The sequence below is a fragment of the Panthera onca genome, chromosome A1, assembly GCF_046562875.1.
Source record: "Panthera onca isolate mPanOnc1 chromosome A1, mPanOnc1 haplotype 2, whole genome shotgun sequence".
Taxonomy (NCBI): Eukaryota; Metazoa; Chordata; class Mammalia; order Carnivora; family Felidae; genus Panthera; species Panthera onca.
The window spans coordinates 49594353-49608504 of record NC_138339.1 but is presented as its reverse complement, the minus strand read 5'-3'; positions in this window follow the sequence as shown (position 1 = coordinate 49608504).

The window sequence follows — 14152 nt, the reverse complement described above, 5'->3', positions numbered from 1 at the left end:
GGCAGATAGCCTTCTGGGGTGGATGACAAAATTTTATCTCTTGACTTCAATAACGGTTAGAAGGGTGCTGCCTTATAACTTATTACACTACATAGCTATTTTGTGCAACTTTTCGTATCGGTGTTCTATTTAACAAACTGAGCAATCTACTCTTCCTCTTTCACTTTGGTTTTGTTTTATGAGTACTTGGCCTGAGGAAGACATCTTACCTCTATAAGAAACTCAGAGCACCTGGGCCACTCAGTTGGCTAAGCATCCAGCTCTTGATTTGGGCTCAGGTCATGATTTCATGGCTGTGAGACTGAGCCCCATGTCTGGCTCTGTGCTGAGTGTGAAGCCTGCTTGGGATTTTCTCTCCCTCTCCCTCTGCCTCTCCCCATCCCTTCCCTCAAAATAAATAAATAAACATTTAAAAAAAGAGAGAAAGAAAGAGAGACTCAGCCAATCAGCCAATCATTCAATCACTGCTCAATGTCATGATATTTTGGAACAACTGTGTGATGGGTTATGCCCTTTTTAATCTGATGGTCTGGATTTGACTGAAACCTCTTGAACTAATCTGGCCCAAAAGCACATTTCTAAGAGGCCTTCCAGAAATGCAAACCCAACCCAGGAGCCCTAGTAGGCTATCTGCTAGTGGTGACAAATAGGACTGATAGTTTGAGATGGCCAGAGTCATTCTCTTGAATAGTCATCCTTCCCATGGACCAGTGTGTCTCTTGGGAAAAAGAGGGTGACTTCAGCTTCTTAGCACATTATCAACATGAAGAAAAAAAAAAAGAACTTATCAAAGCCAATCAAGAAATTATACACTGTTTAGGACAACCGCTCACAGTTATAACCAAGTGACAAAGCTACAAACAGTTCATAAAAGCCTTTCAGGGCATGTAGTAGGGTGGGGGAGACAGGATGGCTTCAACTGTATCCGTTTTTACAGATCCTTCTCCAGCCCCCTTCTGCTGCCTGAACAGGTCTTGGCTGTATACGTGCCTACCCTGCCTAATAAAATAAGAGCTCTGGCACTTTTCTTGGATGAGCCCATCTCATTCCCAGGAAGTTTTCAGTGAATGCCTGGATAAAAGAAAACTGGTGCCTTGAAAAGAGAAGTGAAGACCTCAGCTTCAATCCCACGAGATCTCCCTAATGGTTTTTTTAGCTCCCTGACCCAAAATCATTTCTATTATTTTCAATAATAATGATTATAAATTATTTTTGGAGTTCATGACTCAAGAGCACTTGAGACTGGTTTATATTAAATTGGCCAATAAAGCATCTTGAGTTGATTCAAATTGTGAAAGGATGCAGAAATTTGGGACTATGGCACATGGGAGAAGAGGGAGCTATTGGAAAAAAATCTCCAAGCACAAAGCACTTTATAAGTTTTCAAAGTACTTTTAAAGTCAATCTGATATGTAAGTAAAAGCTAACAAAACTGCACATATATATCCCTCACCTAGATCACATTCACATTGGGCATGTAAAATCCAAGATGCAAGATTTTATGGGAGCTGGAAGCCATAATGTGTCTGCCTCTCAGGAAGCTGATGAGACAAGACTTTTGATGACCTAAGCCAGTGGCACCCTGGGGCATAGACAATTGCTTTGACGTATCCAAAGCCCTGTAAGGAAGTTTCAATTCCATTCCTTAAGGGGAAATGTCCGTGGACTCTGTGATAATAATCCTTGCATTAGAAGCCCATTTGTCCAATATCCTCAGTTTATCAGTGGAAGAATTAAGGTCCAAGGAGGGACATACTTGCTTAAGGTCATTGAGGTAAACACTAATTCTATCCTCCTCTTCTTCTCCTTCTTCCCAGAGGGCAATTTTTTTGAGTAACCACTTGCCATACAGCTATGTATTCAGAAAAGGGGTCCACTGCTACCCCCAAAAGGAATGAACCATGGCTGGCCAAAGACAATCACAGCCACATCACTGCCTTAGTAGCAGTGACTGGTTAGACACAGACATGTGACCAATCCTAGGCAATGGGATCTGGGGATAGTTTCCAGGGAAATTTCCAGTAAATACTTTCCTCAAATAAAAACAAGGGAAAAACCAAGTGCCTGGGTGGCTCAGTTGGTTAAACGTCCAACATTGGCTGCTGTCAGTGCAGAGTCCACTTAGGAACCTCTGTTCCTCTCTCTGCCCCTCCCCTGCTCATGCACACATGTGCACACTCTCTCTCAAAAATAAATAAACATTTTTTAAAAAGAAGAAAAAGGGCACCTGGGTGGCTCAGTCGGTTGAGCGTCCGACTTCGGCTCAGGTCATGATCTCGCGGTCCGTGGGTTCGAGCCCCGCATCGGGCTCTGTGCTGACAGCTCAGAGCCTGGAGCCTGTTTCGGATTCTGTGTCTCCCTCTTTCTCTGACCCTCCCCTGTTCATGCTCTCTCTCTCTCTGTGTCTCAAAAATAAATAAAATGTTAAAAAAAATTTTTTTAAAGAAGAAAAAGAAACACATAGGAAGAAACACTCTTCTTCTTCATGGGATACTATGTCTGCCTATGACACCTGAAACTTCTATATCCACCATACAACCATGACAAAAAAGGCCAAGCAGAAAGATGGCAAACTCTAAGTCCTCAGTGATATAATGAAGCTGTAAATCTGGGCTGCCTGTTATGCATGATAGTAAATAACCTTGTTTAAGTTACTTTTTTGCCGTACTTTCAATTTCTTTCAACGTAAAACATCCTCACTGTTACAATCTCTCAGAAAGCTCATGGTAAAGCTAGGAATAGAACCAGACATCATCATTTCCAGGCCAATGAAAGCCTCCATGTAAGGCGTGGTGAAGTCTGTTAGCAGCTATATCCGTCTAGGTTATGTGGCAGTAAGAAACAACCCCAAATCTCAGTGGTTTACTACAGCAAGGTTCTATTTCTTGCTTGTGTAACATGTCCATCAGTGTTGGCCAAAGCTCTGCTCCTGGGACCTAGGCCAATGAGTAAACTCTTTTCTGAAATATTGTTGATTTTGTGACAAAGAGAGAAACAAAGCATGCCAAACCATGAACTGGCTCTTAAAGCTTTTTCAGAAATTATGTGTATCACTTTCAGTCACATGCCATTAACCAGAGCAAGTCACATAGTCTAGCTTGATATCAATGAGGAAGGGAAAAAGAACAATTTCTTATGTAAATACTACATTTAGTCTGTATTCAATTCTTCTAAGAAATAGCTGAGCACCCTAGGGTTAACTAAAATGGGTACTGAATTATTTTGATAACATCTCTAAACTTCAGGATATTTTAGCAAACACAACTGCCATGCCTTTTTTATAATAAACTCCTCTTAAAATATCTTTTGTTTTAGCATGATTACATGCTCATTAAAACTCTTTCCATAGTGGTTTTTGTGTATACACTGTATTTGTGTGTAATAGTGTATTTAGTGAATATTGCTAAGAGAGCAGATCTTAAATGTTCTGACCACAATAAAGAAATGGTAATTTTGTGATGGGAAGAATATATTAGTTAAAGCTATGGTCGTTATCATTTTGCAGTATATAAATGTATCAAATCACCTTATACCTTAAGCTTATACAATGTTACATGTCAATTATATCTCAATAAAGCTGGGGGGGAAAAAAGAGAATAAAAAGGTCCAAATCAGTGAAAGATTAAAAAAGATAAAATGTCTTGCTTTCCCAATTCTACCCACCATAGATAAATCACTAATAATTTGGTGTATGTCCTCTGGTCCTTTTTCTATGTACGTTCACATCTGTATACATATGTAGATTTATACATATATTTGTGGCTTATTGCAAAGAAAAATACCGTTTTACACAATTATACATAATGTCATGAACATTTTTGCTTGTCAATATATAGCTAATTACTTTTCTTTTTGATGATTGCATAGTAGTACACTGTGTATATGTACCATAATTTATATATCATAATTTCTTTCAGGATAGACGTTTGGTTATTCTCACATTCATCATCACAAATAAGTCTGTACAGAAGTACTCATTAGGAGTATGCAGATATCTATATCACTCTTTTATATATTGGTATAGATATCTGCATACTCCTAATGAGTACTTCTGTAGAATAAATTCCAAGAAGTAGAATTGCTGGAAGAGAAAACATAAACATTCAAAAACTTGACAGGTATTGTAAAATGGTCCTCCAAAAAAAGATTATATCAATTATACCTTTGAACTGGTGGGCCTACTAAATCCAGCCAACAGTGTTTTAGACAGTGATCCTTATAGACACACACACACACACACACACACACACACACACACACACACACACACAAAGTGCTGCGTTCATTATATGTAGTCAGTATAAAAAGATTCTGGACATATTTATAATGGACCCCTCTCCTCAAGGAGCTTAAATCTAGTGAGGGAGAAAACAGAGACATATGAAAATACTAAAAATACATAAATGCTTAGTATAAGAAACTGAATCAGGCACAGTCTGAGACAGCTGTAAGGAAGCAGATGTGATAAGAGAATGTTCAGTGAAGTGAAGGGTGTCAGTGTAGGGACAGAAGAGCTTTTTAGAAAAGAAGCAATGTCATCCATTACAATTGATAGAAGGGGGAGCTGAACCTTGGAAGACTGTTGCAGATGGGGTTGATGACAGCACTGGGAGAGGAAAGAATAGCTTGTATGGGCAAATGAGCTCACAGGGTCGGTGTGCTGGGCAAATCACATTAGGGTCAGAGTCTCTTTTTCAGGCCAAGATTTTACATAACTAGATCTGTCCTGGGTAATTGTCTGTAGACTCTCTTAGCAACAGGGAACTGGTCTGAATGGCCAGTCTAAATAAGTGAGACTAGAAGAGTTCTACCTTCTTGCTTAGAGTCCCTAAGCTATAAACAATCACTATATCTCAGCCTTTTGATCCCCTGGAGAAAAAAAAATAAATCCATCAACAGGATAGAGCCAAATCCCCAAAGGATCTGGATTCATAGTCCCCTCCTGAATACCTTAACCTTTAGCTTGCACAACAAATAGACTACTGGGGGTATCATTAGGTCCTCTGTGAGCTTGGTTTCATGGGAGAGACCAGAACCAAGTTCAAGCTTAGGGGTCAGGATACAAATGCACGAAGCAAATGCTCCCACATCCTCCCTTCAAGCCCAAGACATCTCTGATTGCAACACTCTTTTCCATTAGATCTAGAAAGTCCTCAGAATCCTTCTCAACACAGCTTTCCAAGCAACTATTACCAATCAAATGGAATGGGCATGGGCATTGAAGCCCATTTGTCATCCCTGATTTATAGCAACAGATTAGTCCTTTCTTCACCAGTGTTTTCTCCCACCTATTACTTCACCAAGCATAATCCTTTCTCAGAAGAAACCATAGTCATTAGGACCTCATACAGACCTAAATAGCCCACACCAGGAAGGGGGGAAGCCACCTTTACCCATTATAGCATCCACTCCTCCAAGCCCCCACATCCAAGAGGAGTTCCTTCAAAGATATTAGCTTTTCATCTGTTTTTACCTCTGCCTAGAGGTGGTCACTTCCACTCATTATATCAACAAATATTTACTTGAGCACCTACTATGTTCCAGGTCATGTTCTACAGACTGAGGCTACAGCAGTGAACAACATACACAAAACCCCCGTGCTCATGGAGCTTACTTTGAGGGAAAAGACACAGATGAGAAGCAAGTGGGCTGATACAAATGCTAAGGGGACCCCAAAAATGCAGGAAAGGGGAACAGGCAGCATTGGATGTAGGGGGATGGAGAGAAATTTTAAAAAGAAAAATCTGAGCCTGGGTGGCTCAATCAGTTGAGTGTCCAACTTCAGCTCAGGTCATGATCTCATAGTTTGTGAGTTCAAGCCCCACATCAGTCTCACTGCTGTCAGCACAGAGCCCACTTCGGATCCTCTGCCCCTCCCCAGCTCATACTCTCTCTCTCTCTCAAAAATAAATAAAACATTTTAAAAAAAGAAAACTTTACTTGGGAGATGAAATGTAACTAAAGACCTGAAGAAGGTGAAGAAGCATGCCATTCAGATATCTGTGGAAGAGCCTTCCAGAGAGAGGTTCTAAGGCAGGAGCAGGTCAGGAACAGTGAAGAGGTCGATCCTGGTGGACAAATTGGGGAGTATAGAAGATGAGGCAGAGGATGAAGAAAGGGGGTAGATTTAGGGGATCAGGGTTACAGATCATAAAGTGTTTCATAGTGGGGATCAAAAGAAAATCTCTGACATAGATGGTTTCTGACTTCACCAAGTTTCTATTTATAATGGAAGATAAAGAGTAAATACAATATTATAAATAATTCACTCTAAATGTAACAAATGTAGCACATTTGTAAAGGGGGGTGGGTGGGTTCAAGGTGCCATGGGAGATATAACAGGACAACTGATGGCATTTGGTGATCATGGATGGCTTCCTGAAAGATGGACATCTAAGCTGAGTCCTGAAAGGTAAGGAGTTTTCCCAGAAAACAAAACAAAACAAAACAAAACAAAACAAAACAAAAAAAAAAAAAAAAAACAAAAACAAAGGAAGAAGAATGTGCCAAGCAGAGGGAACAGGGTGCGTTTAAGGAGGTTGGAGGTAGAAGGGCTATGTCCTCAGAGCACAGACATCAAAGGGCAGATGGGTATGCTATCAGTCTGAAGAAGCCCACAGGAATCAGAACACTCAGGGCCTTGCAATGTTTAAGCGTCTTCAACTTTTAAGCAAAAGAGGAAGTTTTTGAAACGTTTAAAAAAATTTTTAACATTCATTGATTTTTGAGAGACAGAGAGAGACAGAGCATGAGCAGGGGAGGCGCAGAGAGAGAGGGAGACACAGAATCTGAAGCAGGCTCCAGGCTCTGAGCTGTCAGCACAGAGCCCGACATTAGGGCTCAAACTCACAAATGGCAAGATCACAACCTAGGCTGAAGTTGTATGCTTAACCAACTGAGCCACCCAGGCACCCCAGTTTTTGAAAGGTTTTAAGTTTAAAAGTTATCAGTCTTACCTTTTTTGTGAAAAGATCTCTCTGATTACCATGTCACCGTCCATACCAACCTCTTAGATCCTTGAGATGACACAATAAAGCAAAATTGTTTTTAAAAATTGCCCTTGCTTCTTTTCTAATTAATTAGCACCTTGAAAGCCCACTTTTCCTTTCTGAACTCCCTTCCTGACCAGTGGAGGTGACCAGAGATCAGAGGAGCAGCTGCTCTCCCATTCCTTCTTGTAAAACAAAGCCTTGGCCACTCCTTACCTGTCCTGAGACAGGTAAGTCCCCACAGACGTTTTCTAAAGCAAGACAGGACACACATGTATGAAAATACTTCTCTGAGAATAAGGAGAAGAAAAATCTGGTTTACTCTATTTGCTCCAGGCTTTTTCCGGACAGAAACTCAACAGATCAAAACCATTCCAAACTGGGATGAAACCATATGGTTTCCAGAATCACACATTGTTTTACAAAGTTCAGTGGTTGAGACTGCCTTTCTCTATTGGTGGAAATAAAGCAGACTTTTTCCATTTGCTATTCAGGGTCAATACCTGCAGGTTAATTAATTCATTTGTTCCCATGTAGACAACATGTAAGGTGCCACAGGTGATCTGGAATATACAAAGCATCAAAGACAAGATTCCTTCCTTCTGCCTGCAATCATCTTGAGTTCTGTTTTTCTCAAAAAGCCGTGAATTTGTAAATCTTCAAGCAGCGGGAACATGTTGTTTTCTTGTGTTCTTTGTATTCTACAGTCTTGGTATATTCCATACTCTAAATTAGGCCTCAAAAATATTTCTGATTAAAAATTTATACAGCTCATGACAGCCTCTTTCTAGAACATAACCCCTAACTAATTCATGTTCACTTACCCTGCAGTTTTCTATTTATAATATTTTACAATTTCTGTGTATTTGTATTATAAATTATTAAATGACATCAAGGTTTTTATTTTGATGAGGGAATTTTTGATGAATTTGACAGTGTAATTACTTCAGATACTGCTCCGGATTGCTGGGAAAATATTTAATTTTATTTACCACGATGAATAATTAAAGCATGCGAGTGGTGGGCTCTCTTGCTGTGCCTTCTAGCTCCTTACTTCTCTTTGCTCCTAATTAAAATAGTGATGCTTATATGTGTAGTGCCTTAAAAGACATAAATTACAACTTTGGGGCAGTGGGGAAGAAGTGGGTATGGGATAAGACTTGAGAAACATAAAGTAAAGAGGAAGGAGGGAGATGATGAAAACTTGGCTGTGTTTAATTTCATGTTTTTCTAGTAAAAGTAGGGAGAGGGAAGTGCAATCTCCTTGTTTATTTGGTGAACTACTCTCCCAGTTCTAGAAATGTCTTATGTGCAAGCTTCCTTGATTAAAACAGCAGAAATGGTAATGGAAACAAAAGCAACAAAGAACACCACAACTTGCATTTCTAAAGCCCAGAAGATTCCTGATTATAATATGGGATATCATACTGGGTTCATGGATTACATCTTTATATGATTTCCATTTGGTTATCACAAAACCCCGTTATGGTACACACAAGGCCAATCTTAATAGTCCTACCTGGGGATGAGAAATTTGAAGTTCAGTTTGATGAACAGCCTAGTCCTACATCACTCACAAGTACAAGGTCCCAGGTTTCCTGACTCTTAATCCACTGGGATTAAGAAATCAAGGAATAAACTTTTTCTTACCACCTGATCTTAAGTTATCCAAAATACTTGTTAAAAATAAGACAACATTCCCAAAATAGAGTCATTATGCTAAGCCCCATGTCACCAAACCAAGACTTCATTACAATTTTGGCTCTCCCAGAGATGGAATCTTAAACCAGTCAATCAGGGATCGCCTGATCAGCATTAGTTAGGTAATCTGCCCAATTGATCCCTGCCATCCGGTAGAGGAAAGTTACCTTGCAATAACCAATCTGCTTTTTTGCATCCTTGTTCCTGCTCTCTTCTGCCTACAAAAGTCTTTCATTTTGTACAGCTCTTCAGAGCCCCTGTCTTCTAGAGTGGATGCTGCCTGATTCATGAATTTTTTAATAAAGCCAATAATATCTTTAAATTTTACCAGTTAGATTTTGTTTTGTAACATAACAAACATGTTACTAGGCATTCAGTATATTTTACCAAAAGACAATTTACATATATATACACATGTGTGGGTATGAATTTCAAATGCCAAAACACTTGAGACATCAGTGGAAATAATACTAAACTGTTGATCAGTACCAATCACTCCTCTACTCTAGATCTCAGTCTCCTCATCCAAAAATGGAGACAATATTGGTATCCATCTCTTAGAGTTATAAATGTTTAATAGGTAGTGCAGAGAAAGAACTCAGTAAATACTAGCTGTTCCTAGTTTTCAATGGCATATAGAGTTAAATATGGTACCAGGAGCACCAACCACATCTTAGCCTTCTTTGTATCACAACCTCTAATACGTTGTGGGTTATTCAGTAAATGACGTGGATGGATGGCTGAGGGGTTTTTGGCTATTCCATGACCAGACTGAAGGCTTCCAATTACATCATAAGGTCCTTGAGGGCAGGACATTACCTTGTTCTTTTCCTCCATTCAGTATATTGCTTGAACACAGATGATGCTTTAGAAAAAAATGTCTTCTGAGTTTTACTGGAATAGAATACTCAGTATCATCCACACAGCCGAGAAGGGTTTGGCAGCAGCTTTTCCCAGGAGTGTTGCCTGAGGCAGGGGCTGTAAAAATCCTGGAAGTGCTGAAGCCACCTTAGTAAAGAACAGGGCATTGTTTGGGGCCAGAACCCCTAGTGAGTGAGGTCTTTTCTAATCAAAGGCCCAGTCACTGGCGTGTGTTCCACAAGCCCCTGGGGCCCAGCTCTCATTGTGTGGCAGGGCCACTGGAGGTGGGGACGCCCACCTCCCAGACTGTATCGATTAGCTGCTCCATCTGCCACTCTGCAAACAAGCTGTACGGTCCCCCATTGGATGAAAATGTCACCCATGGTAACAGATCCTCACAGCTGGCGTCTGACCACAGGACCCTCAGGGAGGGAATAATCAGATCCTGAAAAGCAGTCAGCCCACACCAAGCTAAATGCAAAATGAAAAATAAATAAATGTCTATTGTAATCTCTTCCCTCCCTTCTCAGCTCCAAGCACCAGATATTATTCTCAAGTTGCACTGCCACAGCAGGGGACTGTTGGCCCTCAAGGTAGGTTGCTTGAGGGTCCTATGTATAGTCTGTGGGAATTATAACTCACAGACCTCCCCTGGCTGGTTCTGGAGCTATAGAGAATGCACTGAAATCCTGCTCTAACCACTCCAGATTTCAGTTCTTTCCTAGGAGATCTGTCTCTCTTCAATCTCTCTCCCCACCCCCATCCCTATATCTATCCCTGCCCTCTTCCCTCCCTCCTCCTTCCCACCCTTCCTCTCCTCTCTTTGCTTTCTTTTTCTCTCCTACACCCAATACTCCCTCTTCTTCCTGTCCCCTCTCTCCTAATTTTGTTCTTTTTGCACAGGACACTCTTCCTCGTAGTCTTTCCTAGATTACTTCTACTCCTTTTTCAGACCTCAGTTTAAACATCTTTTCTTCTGGGCATTCTGACAATAACACTCCCCCAAACAAAGTGAATATCCCCTAATACTAGGCCCCTCCCACTCTGTGCTTCCCCTCTTACTCTTCAGCTGTCTCTTTGACTAGGAGTGGTAACCTTGTCTGTCAGTTGACTATTATGTTCCCAGCACCTAGTACAGTGCCTGGCACAAGGAGGATGCTTAATAACTATTACATGACTAAACAAACAATGCCAGGTACAAAACAATTCTTATAGGGCTTCTGGATTTTTTGAGACTCTGAAGATATCCATGCCATGAGATTCTCTTTGTCAGTTTCCAGTTACTGAACTAGCCTAAGTTGAAAATCAAGAAATTTGTCAGAAGGGCTCACAAAGGTAAAGGAAGCATTGCCATTTTGGATTAGAGTATTCTTTATAGTGGGGGGCTCTCCTGTGCATTGTAGTTCTACCCACTGGATGCCAATAGCACCTTCTGCCCCCAGTTGTGACGATCAGAAATGCCTCATGCCGTAAGGTGAGGATTCCAGAATAACAGGAAAAAGGTTCAGCTGCTCATAGCCAGAAATAATGACAAAAGTCCACTACATTTTTCCTGTTAGACCAGTGGTCCCCTGGGAATGATTATGCCTGCCTCTACTAGGGTGTATTTACAACGTCTGGAGATATTTCTGGTTGTCACAATTAGGGGCAGGGGATCCAAAGCCCCCCCCCCCCCCCACAACAAAGAATGCTCTAGTCAAAAATGTCAATAGTGCAACTATTAAGAAACCCTGATCTACATGGATACGATAAAGTTTCCACTAGATATTTTAACTTTTCACTTTAAAGCCTGAACTATCTACTTCTTAGTCTTAAATTCCAAAGATACACCAGGCTCCTTGCTTTTTTTTTTTTTTTATGCCAGCAGATACTCTTTCATCCTGTGGATAGTTCCTGGCATGAACATAGCAGGCTGTCAAGAGACCCAGTGAGGCATCTCTGGTAGACAGCATTATGTAGTGTGATTAACAGTATTGTTATCAGCATTATTAACAGTATTCTTTTCTGGTTTCAAATCCAAAGTCTGCCACTTTCTAGTCATGTCCTTGGACAAGTTACTTAATTTTTCTGAATCTTAGTTTCCTAATCTATAATATGGAATGATAATATACCCACAGATGATAATCCAAGGAAAGCACATGACACATTACTTAGCACAGAAAGAATATTAGCTACTATTTTATTCATGTGACAATAAACAATCGAGATTTTGTAACAGAGTTTTCACTGACTCATAGTTACTTTCCTTTTTTGACAAGTGCACTGGCTATTACTATTTGAACTATGACTAATCCATAGCTGTAACAAATGCTTCTGTATAGATGAGTGTTGCCCCTGGGCACAGAGCTGTAGAGGTATGAGAGGGCAGGGTGTATTCTGGCCCAGGTGAGGTTCCTAGCACAGGAGGAGCTTAAAGTGCATGGATGTGGGGGAATGGAGGTCAGCAGAGCTTAGCCATACACTGAGGACAGATCACAAAAGGCCTAGCCAAGGGGTTAAAAATTGATTTCTTGGGGATCAGAGGCAAACAGGGACTTTAATTAAGCAGGTGAGTGGCAATCAGGTCTGTCTTTTAGGAAGCTGCAATGGCAGCATATTGGGAGTTGTTCACTTCCCTCATTGTAAACCCTGTTTTACTCTCCTAATGGTGGCTCTTCATGTTCAATTGGAACAACTTTGAAGTGGCCGAGATGGGAAAATGCCCACCTCAATTACCACCCCTAGTACTATAAATAAATGCCACCTTTCTGCAGGCAGTTTGGCAATGGGTCTTAGGTGTCTTAAAATAGGCACACCCTCTTACCCCAAAAATTCCACTTCTAGGAATCTATCCAGAGGAAATCATAGAAAACGTGCACAAATATCTACCTATAAGAAAACTCATTTTCAGCACTGTTTTTAGGAGTAAGAAGATGAAAACCCTAAAAGTTCAAAAATAATTAATTGGTTAACTAAATTAAGGTACAATGACTTGCTATAGAGTCATGAAAGCTACATTAGTGACATGTGGGAAAATAGGTTACAAAAGACTGCATAGTGTATGATGTCTTTTCAAAGTACCTACTTACACACACACACACACACACACACACACACACACACACACACGTCTTTTCATGTTACAGATATCCTTTTGTCCCAGCAAATTCTTTCTGGCAATTTATCCTTAGGAATGAATGAAGGTAGTAATAGCGACATATGTAAAAGTATGTATATATACACATAAACCTACATATATGCACACAAAATAGTCCGGAAGGGTAAAGATACCAAGGTATTTAGTGCTTGCTATGGATGAGGGGATTATGGGAGACTATTTTATTTTCTTCTTTTTGCTTTGTCAAATTTTCAAGTCTTTCTAACGGCATTTATTATATTTATAATGGACTTTTTTTACATTAAGAATAATAATAAAGGCAAAGAAAGGTCATCCCCTATAATTATGCCCAGAAAAATTTTATAGAATATTTGATCATCCTGTAATTTTTGAATGACTAGAGGGAGACGGGCTGAGCTATACTTTGAAAATTGTTGTTGATTTTCCTTAGATTTCAGTATAAATTAAATTTGTTGTCTACTGAGTTTAGTGTGGACTGAGCTGCCAATATCTGCTTAGCTACATCCTGAGTGATGTGCCACTACAATGAAAATGGAACCTATATGATTCCTTTCCTCAAATTACTCATAGTCGATCCAGGATAAATGATATATGTGAAAGAGATACTAGGACTAATTCAAGGCCACTCATGGTAAAGTGCTAAATCATAAGGGAGAGCTGCTGAGTTATACAGAGGTTCAGAGAAGGAGAAGATAATTATGTATTGGAGGGGTCGGGAAAATCTTCACACACAAAGAAGATGGGATGGCAGAAAAGAGAAGAGCGGCAGCATCAAAGGCATAAAGGCAGGAATGATCAGGGTGGGTTTCAGAGACAGCAAGAGGCCAGCTTGGCATAAGCACCGAGTTCTAACTGAGGGCGGAAGGTAGTGAGGACCAATTAAGGAGGAGCCTCCGTGCTGGAGTCAGAATTTTGGACAATAATGTATGTGTAATAAGGCTCTGGGTTAAAACATAACATGGAGATAGTGACTTAAAAATACCAAATATGAACAAGATGTTGATAGTTTAAGCATTAACCATCTAGAAACTACCTAAAAGAAGAAAGTAATACAAGGAAGGACATTATAACCTCTTTTAAATGAGCCCCCAAAACCCACTCTAAAAATATGTTTTGGGAAAAGGGGTAATAGTGGTCCTTTCAGTAGGAAGTAGGCTTTATGAATCCTCAGGAAGTGGCAGGAGAGAACTGGGCTTAAGGAAAGGAAAGTTCATGCTGACAAACGGTGGTTGAGAAATTTGGATGAAACCCTAAGTGTGGAAAATGTGTTTCAGTCCCCAAAATGCAACTTCTATAATGAGTAAAATTCATTATCTTAAACTTTTGGCTATGATGTGTAATTGTTAACCTCTACTGCTTTGGTTCAAGGCTCCCTTCAGTAAAATATATTGTTTGCCATCAAAGCTGATGTGGATTAGAAGCTGAGCATGTGCCCTCCCTTTTAGGTTATATTAATATACCAAAATCGATAACATGCCATAGC